This window comes from Xyrauchen texanus, chromosome 31 (assembly GCF_025860055.1).
Source record: "Xyrauchen texanus isolate HMW12.3.18 chromosome 31, RBS_HiC_50CHRs, whole genome shotgun sequence".
Lineage (NCBI taxonomy): Eukaryota > Metazoa > Chordata > Actinopteri > Cypriniformes > Catostomidae > Xyrauchen > Xyrauchen texanus.
Window position 1 is genome coordinate 4,965,652 of NC_068306.1, and position 15,998 is coordinate 4,981,649.

A 15,998-nucleotide genomic window follows, 5' to 3' on the forward strand; every position below is an offset into this window, starting at 1 on the left:
GTCACGCTTACTAACGTCATCTTAATGTTAAAATGAATTCATAAATATGTCATGAAAAACTGTCAAAGTTGAGTCCGGACTTGGCGTCACTCTGTCAGATGTTATTATAATGCTGAATAAATCAGACAATGTCATCTATAACTAATCTATAATCTATATATAATCTATAACGCCTTTACCGCGTCCTGCTCATGGATGCAGCAGTAGGACTCGTGGTGCGGTAAGATTTGTGTTTTATATTGAAACAATGTTTCAGTTTCCGCCGTTCCTATTAATGATCATTGCTGTTAAGAATACTGATGTGTTGACACACAAAAGTAATTTCAGACCCTTACCCAAAGCTTCCTGTTGAAATGAGTTGCAACACTCTGAACAAACACACAAGTTGCTTTTTTCTTTATCATAAGACGATAACATGTTTTATTACTGTGTTTCCTGTCTGACTTCAATGAGTTGAGCAACAGCTTCAAGTTCACAGAAAAATTCTGATCAACCAGAAAAACCTCCTGAAACTCAGAGCAGCTGAATCTCCATCTCACGGATTCTCTTAAAATTACACATTCATCATAAAACATATACATTTGACCTCTGATCAGGTATGGTCGCTCCTGGCAACACCAGTTCAATCTCATTAAATCTGCAGCAATATACCTGATGAGTCACTCCTGAAGAAATGTGTGAAATTCATCTGCAAACATTGAGTTTCAGGATCTTATGACATTTTGTGCTCCTTTACATGCGTCAATGAGGTATTACAGGTGAGGGGGTGGGGTCTCGCACAGGTGTGTGTGCATCACTCACACACTCATCTGTCCGTCAGGTGTGCTAGTTTAATAATGGCTCTCTTGGAGGTTCTTCGATGGATTTTCAAACTGTTGTTGGTGTTGATCATCTCTCAGTGTGTGTGTGTGTGATCTTCAACACAACCGACACACACAGCAGCCGGTGAGAACACGATGCCTTCACATATCATTAATTATATAGTGTGTAATAACTGATCGAACGATCACACTCATGCACACCTTTCCTTTCAAACTGCATCATTTAATATCACGTAACAAAATTCCTAAATCTTAAAATTGTGTTATAGTATGATATATAATAATATCATTAAGGTGTAAAGTGTTGTTCTGTGGAGTTCAAGACGTGTTGTCATTTATGTTGTATGTGTTTGTAAAGTGCTTCCAGTGTGTGTGAGGTCTGATGAGTTCACACAGAGTGTTTCTGAAGTGCGGAGGCCCTCTTGTGCTTCTAAGGATTCTTCTTCTTCGTCTTTTGGATGGTTTGAAACGTGTATGCTCTGGAATTTGAAATACTCCTCCTACCAAATGTGTGTGACATCATTCCGAGACATTGACAATGCTAAATTATGAACTGATTTTTCATATATCGAACGGCGTTGCCATGGCGACGCAATAAAGTCAAAAAATGGGGAAAAGGAAGTGCCTTATATTTTCTGCGTGCATTGCGTGATTTACATAAAAATTGAGCCAAATATTTGGCCAATCGGGCGGATTACATTGATGTGGCTATTGTGGGTCGCGGTCGTTGCGCCACCAACTGGCTTTTAACAGATTTTGAATTATCGCTCTTATGTTAACCTGAATTGCTTCAGATTTTATTAGAGTAATGTTTACATTTCTGAAGGCGTTCTTGATATCTTAAGAAGTGTTGCTATGGCAACGCATTAAATGTCATTATTATTCTTTATGCATATTCACATGTTTTTGAGCTACTTGGCATGCTTGAATTTTCATGATATTTTGCACACGTCAGAGTGGTCGACCATTAGGCCTGGGCAAAAGTGAACACATGGGCGTGGCTTGGGAGCTCTGCGGCTTTTGACAAAAGTGGTTGGATCAGTTTCTTCTACGGTCACCAGACTTGCTACAGATATTGTTCTCATCAAGCCGGACAACTTTCAAAATTACAGTCACTAGCTCCGCCCAACATGAAGTCGCCATTTTGATTGAATGTGCATTATTTTTAAATTGAAGGCCCTGAACTTTTGAATACTCCTCCTAGGGGAATCATGTGAAACGTAGGCAGCATCATGCCAAGACATTAACTGTGAACAGATGTTTGATATATAGAATGGTGTTGCCATGGCAATGCAATACATTAAGGGCAAAAATGTGAAACAGGAAGTTCCTTAAATCTTCTGTGTGCATTAAATGATTTTGATGAAAATTCAGCTGTATGTTTGGTAATGGTATCAGAACACTTCAGTGGCTCCAAAAGTATTTGTTCACTTTTAAAAATGAAACATTAAGATTTGTTCTTTTGTTCAGAACTAACTTCAGTTTTAGGAGTGATTTGCTCAATGACTTTGAATCTGATGTGTTGGTGATTTTATGTACATGAGTCAGTTTCCCTGAATGTTTCTGAGTGACATGTTTAACAGCTGGTTGGACATGCTCCAAGATCAACATTCATATCAAACTATTATTACGCTCGATTACAAGTATGTTTATGATGATGAGTGGTTTGGAAGGGATGTTGATCCGGGAGCCTTCTTGCAAAAAATCATGAAGCATCATCATCGTCATCATCGTCATCAGAACCCATGAAACACATTAATAACACTAAAACATTCTTCTTCTTCCAGAGATGCGATGCCAAACACGTTTCGCCAGCTGCACTGTGCCAATCTCAGACGCAAGTTCTTCCTCATCAAACCGAGCAAGAGGTGCGTGAAGAACAAGCGTTCTTGATCTCAGATTATAAAGTGCTTCATTAAATCTCTGTGTTTCTGTCTGCAGTATAAACATCGAGAGATTCAAGCAGGATCTCTCGGATCTCATGAGCTGCCCGTATAAATCAAACACAACCGAACAGGAACTAAACCGGTGAGGACTCTTCAAACACGTCTCTGATGTATGAAATAAGATCTATCGTGCGCTGAGCTGCCACTAGATGAGCAGTGAAGTGTTCACACAATAAATCGGTGAATGTAGATGATGGTAATTGTTGTATAGTGATGAAAGTGATAAAGATGTTTACAGAGCTGAATTATGATGTCAAATGAATCCTGGTAAAGTGTGTGTCTGTGTGTTTATCCAGAATGAGACTGAAGATGTGTTGTAACGCCACAGGATCATTATACCTGACCAAACGCAACACAGCTGTCAATCAAAAGATCCCATATGAAACAAACTCAAAGCGCACACACACAGTGGATGCGGCGCTTCACACCATGTTGCCTGAGGTTTGTGGCTTGATTTTAATATTTAATGATCCCTGTTTGAGGTAGATACATGACTAATGACTTGATTTGTGTGTATGTGTGTGTGTCGGCAGGACTTCCCCTGGAGTGGGCGTGGCTTGGGTCGCTGTGCTGTGGTGGGCAGTGGAGGGATTCTGAAGAACAGCAGCTGTGGGCAGATGATTGACAACGCAGACTTTGTCATACGGTAAACAAACCGACCGATCAATGGGTCTCAAGTCTGCTAAATGCTAATAAATGTATTCAACTAACCTCATGATTGTGCATAGTTAAGATAACAAGATAATAAAACGTTCCAAAGGGAGGACAAATCAGCTCCCTTATCTTTTGTTGTTGATGGTCATGTATTTAATCAAACTCTGCAGTATTTAAACTCTAAGTGTTCTTTTAAATGAGGGAATGAACTACAATCCCATGAAGCATTGCGAATGACTTAATCGAATTAAAAACGATGGGAAAATATAAAAGTTATTATAGACAATATATTTCTAAATATTCACATATATATATATCTAAATATTTAAGTAGTTTAAGAGTGTCGGGAGAGCGACTCCATTGTGTCATTATGGGAGTGGGCGGAGCTGCAGAGCTCTTTCTCTGATTGGTCAATCTCACATAAGGATTATGGGTAGTGTAGTTCTGCAACAGAAATTCTGCTGTAAAACACCATTTTTTTATTTATTTTTCTCCCCAATTTGGGAACGCCCAATTCCCAATGCGCTCAAAGTCCACGTGGTGGCGTAGTGACTCTCCTCAATCCGGGTGGCGGAGGACGAATCTCAATTGCCTGAAACCGTCAATCCGCGCATCTTATCATGTGACTTGTTGAGCTGTTACCGTGGAGACGTAGCGCGTGTGGAGGCTTCACGCTATTCTCCACAGCATCCGCGCACAACTCACCACACGCCCCACCGAGAACCACATTATAGTGACCACGAGGAGGTTACCCCATGTGACTCTACCCTCCCTAGCAACCGGGCCAATTTGGTTGCTAAGGAGACCCGACGAGTCACTCAGTCAATACTCGCTGAGATATCCAGATGCCCGAACATGATCATTTTCAAATTAAGTTGAAATAACATGGATGGTGGTTCCAACAGAAGCATATGTTAACTACCTCAGAGCTTGTGGTAACTGTGTGTCAACAGTTAAACATTTGTCAATTTTATTTTTGCCTAGAGACGGTGAACTCTCTTATCTGCTGCAGGGCATGACAACATTTGTCTTTTCCAAGCAGCTATCTGCTGTTGCTATGCAATAGTAATAAATACTATTCACTGAAAGAAAGACAGAATCTTAAAGAGCTTGTTCTTCTTAAATGTCCAACTATATGGCCCATTAAAATACATACGTTTGTGTTAAAACAGACGCAGAACTCGTGATTTTGAAGTGAGTGAAGGGTAAATACCTCGTAAACGTCAAAGTGGTTAAACGTAATGACCGACGCATTGATGCAGAAGTCCTGTTTCAACAATTGCTTTCAATTATATTTTGTGGAGAACATATCGGACAGATTTCAATCAGAGTTTGAACAACATTGATATAGTTATTAGAATTAAAAAAAAAATATATATATATATATATATATTTTCTCCATTTTTCTCCCCAATTCGCCTCAATCCGGGTGGTGGAGAACAAGTCTCAGTCGCCACCGCTTCTGAGACCGTCAATCCGCGCATCTGATCACGTGACTCGCTGAGCACGTTACCATGGAGACTCGCAGCATGTGGAGACTCATGCTACTCTCCACGATCCACATATTTCAGCATTTAATCTACAATATTCCTAAAGAGTTATGAGCTAATGTCTTCTGAATGCAGTTAAATCCCATATTCTCATTATAAATGTCGTCCTCTCTGTCTCTGTTTCAGGTTTAATTTGGCTTCTGTTAATGACAGCGATGTTGGACTGAAGACAGATCTGATCACCATTAACCCCAGTCAGATCCGCACAGAGTCAGTGAACACAAACACATACATACACGTAAATCACCTCGAATAAAGGAAGAAATGTGTTCAGTTTGATCCTACACACCGCACAGACCGTACAAGCTAACCTCTCATTATTTTACGCCAATGCTAATCATTCCTCAGAATTACACAAGTCACAATTATCGGCAGGAATTTGTACTTGGGTCTTTTTAAAATACTTAAAGAACATTGAAGTACGTTACTTGGGTTGCACATACAGTATTTCTAAAATAATGTTATTTCAAATAGATTTAAGGCATGAGTTATGTTCACATGTGCGTTTCTATGACAACTGAAAGTCATGTGCCCCCCCCAAAAAGTCACTGAAACGGTATTATCAGAGGACTCCCTGGGCATTGCACTGGCACGTGCCGGCAGGTTATGCAGAAAAGGACGGGGACAACCCCTACCCACTATTGGAATGTAACCCCGCAAAAGCAGGGGCGGAGCCAGGAGTTTTTCAAAGGGGTGGCCAGGCAGGTCAAGCGATCAGTCTGTGGTGGGTGGCACAGAAATGTTCGGGCAGCATTCTTATATCGACGGACTGTGGGGGTTGGGCAATGGGGTGGCCATGCTTCGCTCCATGGTGGCCACGGCAACCCCTGGCCACTCCCTAGCGCCGCCACTGCTCAAAAGCCTGCTGTATCATATGTATTTGATATACTGTATATTCGGCAAATACTCATTTTAAAATATCAGTAACAATATAGTCATTATTGTCAGCAAACAACGAAAAGACCAGTGCATGCAATACAAAATAGAGGTAGACGATAATCGGTTATACCGATTAATCTGTGCCGATAGTTGCTTTTTGGAACTATCGGTTATCGGCAAAAATAAGCCGATAGTTGCCGATAGTTTTTATTTGTTCTTCTCTGGACTATTCTGATTAGATAATCAAGTGTTTTATATAAGCGAGGACATGAGGAGCTCGGAGTAGAGCCGCTGCTCCTTTGCGTCGAAAGGAGTCAGTTGAGGTGGTTTGGGCATCTGGTAAGGATGCCCCCTGGAGTGCCACCCTAGGGAGGTGTTTCAGGCACATCCAGCTGAGAGGAGGCCTCGGGGAAGACCCAGGATTAGGTGGAGAGATTACATCTCTACACTGGCCTGGGAATGCCTCGGGGTCCCCCAGTCAGAGCTGGTTAATGTGTCTCGGGATAGGGAAGTTTGGGGCCCCCTGCTGGAGCGGCTGCCCCCGCGACCCGACTTCGGATAAGCGGTTGAAGATTGATGGATGGATGCACAGAACAGCACAACATTATAAAAAACGCCCTGTCGGCACAAACATCGTGTCTCCAACTTCATATCTTTTGAATAATAATAAAACATATTCCTCAATAAACCTTAGCTGGTGATATATACATACACTAAGCCTTCATCTGCTGGATATATAGGCTTTAAATTCTACTTAATTTGGCAAATACTTCATTATGAAGCATTGTAATGGAGCCAAGTCTCTGTCATTTCAAAATAAGAGTCCCTTGTGTGTTTTGTTTATAGTTTAAAGTCCTACACTACGCACAAAACCTTGCTGCCTTCATGTTTGTGCCCATTATAGTAAGAAAAGACTAAGACAATCTTCTAACATTCAGTAAATCAATTTGAAAAAACTGTTGGCCCATTAATCGGTTGTCAGCCTTTTCCATTAGCTTAGCTATCGGTCGACCTCTAAAAGCGGGCATTTTTTAGTATTTTCCAGAAATGCCTGGAAACGTCCACTAGTTAGCAGCAGATATCTAGTACACTGGATACAATGGGATTTTCTGTAAAATGTTGATAATCTTGATGATGATGTGTGTGTGTGTGTGTGTGTGTAGTTACAGTAAACTGCAGAAGAATCCTGGTCCATTTGTTGAGCGTGTCAGTGTTTATGGCAACGCCACCCTCATTCTTCCCGCCTTCGCCTACACGTTCAACACTCAACTGTCAATTAACTCTCTCAAAGTCCTTCGGCCAATCAGACCTCAGCAACCAGTCGTGTTCTTCAGCCCTGACTACCTGCGGACACTGGACCATTTCTGGAAGGGGCGTGGCCTGAAGGAGGTCCGCCTCTCCACAGGGTTTATGTTGATTAGCGTGGCGTTAGAGCTGTGCGAACAGGTGCGCGTTTACGGATTCTGGCCATTCGACAGCGACTTGCAGCAGCGCACGGTTCCGTATCATTACTACGACCAGAGAGTCCCGAGCCGCCGCATGCATGCCATGCCAGAGGAGTTCCAGCGCCTGCTGCAGCTGCACAGCCAGGGGGCGCTAACACTGCACCTGCAGCCCTGCGCTTAAGAGACGCACGCAACTTATTCTGCACTCAATGTGTTTGTTTCTGTTTGTTTGTTTGTTTATTTATTAGGTGAAGGTTTGGTTGGACAAAGACAAAATCAACAGCACATTTATAAGAAGTTGGTTGTGTAAATGGACTGTACGCAATGAATTAGAATAATAAATTATGTTCATAAGACCTTTAAAGGAACAATTTTAAACTTCAAGATCTTATTACTCTGAGTGAATGTGAAATTATTGTTCAGTCCAAGGAATTACAATCTTTTGATTGAAACTGTTATTAATGATTGTGTTATTATATGTTGTTTTATATGATGTTGATGATTTATGTATTTATATATGTGGTATACTATAGATTGTTGCTGCCTTTCTTGGCCAGGTCTCTCTTGTAAAAGAGATTCAAACCTCAATGGGACTAATCTGATTGAATAAAAGGGTTACGTTTAAAAATTCCCCAATCTGGAGGCCTGGGTATCTCAGTGAGTATTGATGCTGACTATCACACCTGGAGTCGTGAGTTTGAATCCAGGGCGTGCTGAGTGACTCCAACCAGGTCTCCTTAGCAACCAAATTGGCCCGGTTGCTAGGGAGGGTAGAGTCACATGGGGTAACCTCCTCGTGGTCGCTATAATGTGGTTCTCGCTCTCGGTGGGGCGTGTGGTGAGTTGTGCGTGGATGCCATGGAGAATAGCGTGAAGCCTCCACACTCGCTATGACTCCACGGTAACACGCTCAACAAGCCACGTGATAAGATTGACGGTCTCAGATGCGGAGGCAACTGAGATTCATCCTCCGCCACACTCCGCAAGTCACTACACCACCATGAGGACTTAGAGCACATTGGGAATTGGGCGTTCCAGATTGGGGAGTAAATGGGAGAAAATAAAAAATACATTCCCCAACCCTAACCATGTCTAGATGTGTCACCGCATTTTGGAGTTGGCCCAAAGTAGTAATATCACCCTGTAGCTCAAGACTGGTTTCCCACTGGGCTGAGTCTGGTCAGTACCTGGATGGGAGACCTCCTGGGAAAACTAAGGTTGCAACTGGAAATGTAAGTGCAGTTCTAGCGGGAAGACTAGCAGCTGTACATCATCGCACCATTAGCTGGGTCATTTCCAGCCAATCACATGTAAGCCATTGCTTAATAAGTCTGCTCACAATCTGTCACATTGCTGTTTCAGTGTGCTAACATGGCAACCTCCTCCACCCCACCACCACCTGTTGAGTCCCGTCCTGCACAGGGATAGGCTCCTCGCCCCTGCCTCCTATCTCCGGCAGGATATGACATTTCTGAGTACAAATTCTTCAGACCGCCAGACGGGGCTTAAGCCAAAGAGAAACATTACATTTATGTTTTATATTCATCAAATAAATGTCATCTTAAATTTCACTTAAGTCTGCGAGTCTTCCTGATAGAAATGGTATTAGGGAGTCCAGCAGGGGGTGCTTACCCTGCAGACTGTGAGGGTCCTAATGCCCCAGTATATTGACGGGAACACTATACTGTAAAAAGGCACTGTCCTTCGGATGAGATGTTAAACCGAGGTCCTGACTCTCTGTGGTCATTAAAAATCCCCCCATTGGCCCTTATCAATCATGGCTTCCTAATAATCCCCATCCACTAATTGGCTGCATCACTCCCCTCTCTGTTCTCTACCAATAGCTGTGTGTGGTGAGTGTACTGGTGCACTGTGGCTGCTGTCAATCATCCAGGTGGATGCTGCACACTGATGGTGGTTGAGGAGAGTCCCGTTCACTGTGTAAAGCGCTTTGAGTGTAGTGTCTGAAAAGGTGATTTATAAATGTAACGTTCATTCATTAATTCAAGAAAATGATCCTAAAATTGAAGTATTATGAGAGCAAATCTGCCAAAACTTAATTCCAAAGATATCTCACGGTCCAGGTGGTTTTCCACTGATAATAGGGGCGGGGTTACGCACAGGTGTGCATAGCTTTTACCTGTCCATCACAGCACATGCTCCAACACACAAATTCATCCATCTCTCTCATCTCTCAGATAGCCTTAGTGATTCTCCGATGGATCTACAAACTGTTGGTGGTGTTGATCATCTGTTGATTTGCCAAATCCAAATTTCTCCAAAGTATAAAAAGTTATTTCCACTCCACCCTGTCAAATGCCTTTTTGTCATCTAATCTTGTTCAGGGCTATTTTGGTATTTGGGACAGAGGGAGTGTAGATTATATTAAATAAAACTTTTAGATTGGATAACAAATATCTATTACAAATTAAACCTGTTTGATCTGGATCTTTAGATATAATCGAAGGGCGAATGGATTCGAAATGCAAAATGAATTTATATAAATATAATACATTTAATAAACTTACTGGACGGTAAGATGAGATCTTATCACACTTGAGATAGAGTGCGCACACTGAGCCATGATGACTACTCGTAGAATAAATTCGCTGTTAGCCAACCACAAAAATCTTACCAGGATAGATCGGGGTCTGCTTCCCGGGGCGGGGAACCCTAACCCTAACCCTAACCCATACACTATGCGTCTGCGCGCGAACGCTTTAACAATGGCAATACATGTCATTTAATGTGTAAATGTCGACGCTGAATTACCCCACATAACAGGACTGTACACACAGAAAACATAAATGGAACATATTTGTAAACATTAACATACAAATATACTGTAAATTCTCAGAAATGCACTAATAAATGTACTGTAAACTCTTAAGTGCATCAGAATTTGATTGTTGAACTACTGTGCGTATAATAAAGTTTTTCCCACAAGTCTCATTGCATGAAAATATACCTCAAGGCAATTAGTATGAATATAGCCTAATATATACTGAGGTACACAACTATCAAATTAAGTTCACAAATTACATAATAAACAGTCAAATTAATAATCACAAATTGAAACATCATACCTTTAACAGAGTAGTGAGGCAATATTAGCACACAGACATCGGAAGGCCTACTCTCTCATTCCTACATTGAAGGATACACGTGAAAATGAAGCGCTTTAACACGGTTAAAAGAGCCACTTTCAAGGAAAATAAACGAATCACACTGATACACAATATGACATAAACCCTTAACAGCGTTTTAACATCATAAATATAGTAATTACATTACAAGAAAACAGTAAATGCAACACAAATATGAGAGAGAAAAACTACCCCTGCTTCTCCGTCCTCATACACTATGCGTCTGCGCGCAAACGCTTAAAGGAGACGCGATATAATTTCTTCTTCTTCTTCTTCTTCTTCTTCTTTGGGGTTTTACGGCAGCCGGCATCCAATAAGTTGCATTGCTGCCATCTATGTTATTAGCACCTAAGTGCACTATATCCTATTATACAATCCAGTATCTTTAAGAAATTTAAAAAGACACTGCTTTCCTCTTGTGCTTGACCCTACTTCTAAAATATTTTTTAGAGATACTTCTTCCAAGCTAATTACTCGCATTTCTCTGAGCAGATCTTGTCTTTGGTGGTCATATTTTCTACAAAAAAACAAAACATGACTCACTGTCTCAGGTTCTTGACATGAACACAAGCCACTCTGGTGTTTTCCTAAAATAAATAAAGTGCTGTTCAGAAACGTGTGCCCAATCCTCATTCTAGAAATAATAACCTCTTCCTTACGTCTAACCTCTCCTCCTTTACAAACCTTAACTGAATCAGTTACCCTACTAGAAATAGAGAATAGGTGCCTACCTTTATTTTCTTGCTCCCAGAACTGTTGCCATTTCAAAATTGTTCCCTGCCACACAATACTTTTACCCTCCGCTTTGGACAGATTTAAGTTTATATCTATTGTTTCCTTTTGAGCAGCTTCCTTGGCCAACTTATCAACCTTTTCATTTGTTGCAATACCTACATGAGCTGGGACCCATACAAATGATATTTCTACTTCTCTCCTTTTCACATCTCTAATTGCCAGAAGAATATCATATACAAGGTCTTGTCGACTCTTTGATGTCCCTTTCCCCATACTATTAATAGCTGACACAGAGTCACTACATAGCAACACTTTATGGTTCTGAATCTGCTCAGTCCATTGCACTGCCATCAGGATTGCATATAATTCCACTGAAAACACACTTAGGAAATTTGAGGTTCTCTTACAAACTTGGGTATTCCACTTCTGAACAACAAAAGCTGCTCCTGTAGCACCTGTTTCCTGATCTTTTGAACCATCAGTAAAGATTAATATGTGCTCCTGATATCTCTCTATTATATGACAGTGAAATTCATGCACCAAATCTGATTCAGGATTCTCTGACTTAATCCTAAGTATCTCTAAATCAATCTTTGGAACCTCCAATTGCCATACAGGAACTGATGGCCACAGTACTCCTGGACAAAAGTTCTTATCATGTATAGACATTTCCTGGGCCAATGCCTACCCTGTCCATCCAAAACTTTGAGGACTTGCCATCTCTCTCTCCCAGCTTACCTGAATTGTTGCTTTAACTGGGTGATCACACTTTTGACCCATCAAGTTAACCCAATAGTTAGCCTGAAGCTGCTGTCTTCTCAAGCGATATAATTTCCTTCGGTGTCCCACTAATTAAGGCCCCACATACAACTCCCGATCCGAACTATTGAAAATAATGAATTGAACACAAGTTTTGCTGAAGTTAACAGTTTAAACAACATTTCTCCTTGCACATAAAAAATATATAAAATTAAACTCAAATGTCTAAATCGACCGGCTACACATGCACCCCCGCAGTACACTCAAAACAGTCCTGAAGAGCAGAGATGCTCCTGCTGGCCAGGTTTTCACCTGCTTCTGAGGCGGTTTTGTGCGTCTGAAGAACGTTCTGCATGCTGGAATTAGCATAACAGAGATGTGGTCTGAGTAGCTGAAGTGGGGGCGGGGCTCCGCCCGGTACGCACCTGGGATGTTTGTATAAACAAGATCAAGCATGTTTGCGCCTCTTGTTGCAACGTCCACATACTGATGGAATTTAGGGAGCACTGTCTTGAGATTCACCTGGTTGAAATCTTCGGCGACAATAAACAGTCCGTCAGGGTGAGCGTTCTGCAGTTCGCACATAGCCCCATACAGTAAACTCCGGTTATGCAAACAGTGGTGAATTCCCGTGGTAAATTAAAAGGTCTGCATCTAACAGTCACAAGCTCCACCAGCGATGAGCAGTAACTAGAGACTAGCATAGAGTTATTGCACAATTCCATGTTGATGTAAATACACAAGTGCAAGTCTTACCGCACAGAGCTGCATTTCTTTTAACACGAAACGAGGTGAGCCCGTCTAGCTGAATGCCTCTGTCCAGAACTCTGTCGCTGAGCCACGTCTCTGTGAAAACAAAGACGCATCAGTCTCTAAGCTCACGCTGCGTAGCCTGCTGGAGTCCCACCCTCTTGCCGCATTTTTGCTTCCTCGCACACCGCTTACGACATCCCCTCCCCCGGGCACCGGCATCAGGCGATGCCGAGGACTGGAGGCCTGGTCTCCGCAGCAAGCCGAGTACGCGTATCAACTCCTGCAGATCATCATGCAGCTTGGTTGGTCAGTTCTGGATGTGAGTTTTTTTAATTTGTATTATTACCTATGTCTTGCTGCTGTTTTTTGTATTGTTTGTATTGTTGTACACTGGACGCTCCTGTCACCAAGACAAATTCCTTGTATGTGTAAGCATACTTGGCAATAAAGCTGATTCTGATTCTGAGTTCTGGACCCTGACAGCTGAAATTGAAAAGCAAATACAGGCAACAGTGATGAGATGCTTTCGCGTTCTCCTCGCCATCTCTTACATGGACCACATCACAAACGAAGAAGTGAGGAAAAGGCGAAAGTTGAAGTCATACGTTCCAATGGTCTTGCGAAGACAATCCTGCAGGGGACTGTGCCATTAGGAAGAAGAAGAGGTGGCCAAAGGAAGAGATGGGAGGGCAACATCCATGAATGGACGGGTTTGAAACAATGCGACGCTAATGAGAAAGGCCGAGGACAGAGAGGCGTGGAGAGTGATAATAGCTGCAAGATCATGTGGTGCCCCAACGGTCTAAAGACTAAGGGACTGATGACGATGAAAGAATCATCTATTTAGCCAAGTGTACACCTAATTTAACCTTCATCTTACAATTAGACAGCTTTAGTCAGGTCTGCTGGAACCAGAAACATCTATCATGATCTATAACTGTATTAAATCTACACTAATTCTCCATTTTCTCCATTAATCAACATCTTATGGAGATTTGTGTTCCTTCAGTCACCTTCAGCTGCTCACTGGGGTTATTAATACAATTATTATTTCATTACTTATACACAATTCACAATCATATTTAATCCAACTACACAATGATCACTCTGAGACATTATAGATATGACAGTTTCATTAATAATAAATGTTTATGCATGATTTCCTGTAAAGCTGCAGGAAATGTGCAGTAAGCAAAACATACAATTCATGAGCATTGAGAACATAGACAGAGAATACACACATGCTCCACAGGAAACAAATCAACATAAATAAAGTCATATACATGAGCTGTTAACTGTGGGTCATCATCATATTTCTATCAGTTCAGGTTAGAGAAATGGGATAACAATAAGTGACACTTCAATTAAGGCTCTCATTAATTAGTGGTGATCTGGATGAGTTAACGAGGCATCCAGGTGATGCAAATATTTCTCTGTTGGGCTATAAAAGTCCTGGTTTGACTGAAACTTCAGTATAGCTGGATTGGTTTTCATAGTAGTTCATCTTGTGGTCAAACATGAGTGCTGTTAAAATTGCCATTGTTCTGGCTCTTTGTCATCAGTTGCTGTGGAATGGTGAGTTTATTTTTGTGTCTGAAGCAGTACCAGATCTCATTGTGTTCTACTAAACATGTGAAGAGCTGTTCTGCATTTAAATCACAAATGTGTACAAGACATTGGAGTCTTTTGACTTCCAAGAGGAAGTGTATTGCAGATGAGCAAACCATGTAAACCCAAACCTCTCCAGATGTAAACATGCACATCAAATGGACATCTGGGTGATTTAATGTGTGCTATCAGGGAGTAATATTGAAACTGATTCTGTTATGCCACATTTGTGTTTACAAGCTTCTGTGTTTCTCAGCTCTTGGTTCTTCAGTTGAACATGGTTCTTCTATTGACTCATCCTGGAGTGCTGTTAGGCGAGTTGTCCGAGAAGATAAAGGTGTGTATTTGTTCCTTCCATCTGATGATGCTGGGTTTAATTTTCCCCTACAGTCAGTAACTCCCAGGATAAAGATTACACTGCACTTTGTATTTTAATAAGTCCTGGTTTGAAGACATCTCATTGTGATTTTTAAATTAAGGTCCTGATTCATCTGCCAATGAGACCTGGACCCATGGCAATGCATCCTGATGCTGCTGAGACGCTACCCTGAACCAGTATGCTCTGAAAACAATGCCACCTTGGTCCATGATGCTGCTGAGGGCAACGCTACCCTGACCCAGTATGCTTCTGAAAACAATGCCACCTTGGTCCATGATGCTGCTGAGGGCAACGCTACCCTGACCCAGTATGCTTCTGAAAGCAATGCCACCTTGGTTGATGCTCCTGAAGGCAGAGCTCGGTGGGCCTGGTAATGTTGACTTAACCCAGACCAATTCTACAGCATCTGTCAGTGGTGGTTTGAGGCAGGACTTTCCTTGTAGGATCTGATTCTATTGAGCAGCTCTTCAGCCATGAGTGTTCAGTATAACTCTTTGGACAGGATGCTTAAGAGCCCTCTTCTGGTGCATCTTTACCCAGTGATGTCAGTAGTATGAGGCAGGACACATTGTGCAACTGATCTGTAGATTCTTGATGTGTTTAATAAACCATGATTTGCTCATAGCTTGTGTTCCTCTTGCTTCTGGTAAATTAAACTTGTGGCACAGGTGTTTGTGGTGGGTGTTCAACTTGCACTTTCATTCAACTTTATCATCTGTCCCTTTAAAACTGCCACGCCCCCCTTTTTGGGGTTGAGTATTGTGGCACTTAACCACTATTCCAAACCCATTGTACTAGTGTGACTGTTCAAACATCAAACACTTCTGATCGCAATCTGTCTCAACTTAATGAATACAGATGTAACTTTGTCCATGATTTACTCTGTCGGGCAAATGCCTCCAGTTCTAACCGGCTCTTCTAGAAGGAAGCCTTTTGTGTAACGAAGGGTGTTTTACACGCTTACTATTAACCCTCTCTTGGTTTTCAGCCTGAAACATCTGCCACAGAGCTGATGTGAACCTTAATGTGTTTGTATTCACACTGCTATGAAAGTAGGTTGTGCTTAAAGGGTAACTAAACACCTGCTTATAGTCTGACTCCACCCACTAGAAATATTTGAAAATCCAGGAAAAGTGGGCAGACCCCGGCGGGATGGAGGGAACGAACCGAGTGCGGGGCTGAGCGGGGGGATTAATTGACAGCTGCTGTCAGATATTATTATTATTCCTCACACGGTCGCAAGACGACATGTACATGAATCTGGCGTGGTGAGCTGGAACCTGCTTGTCAGCTGTCACGCTACGTCACAGTACCGCAACAGCC

At 41.9% G+C, this 15,998-nt stretch overlaps 1 pseudogene; it reads left to right on the forward strand.

Annotated features, from left to right (window-relative positions):
- The first annotated feature begins 476 nt into the window (after window positions 1-476).
- On the forward strand, window positions 477-15,693 carry LOC127625538 (alpha-N-acetylneuraminide alpha-2,8-sialyltransferase-like; annotated as a pseudogene).
- The last annotated feature ends 305 nt before the right edge of the window (window positions 15,694-15,998 follow it).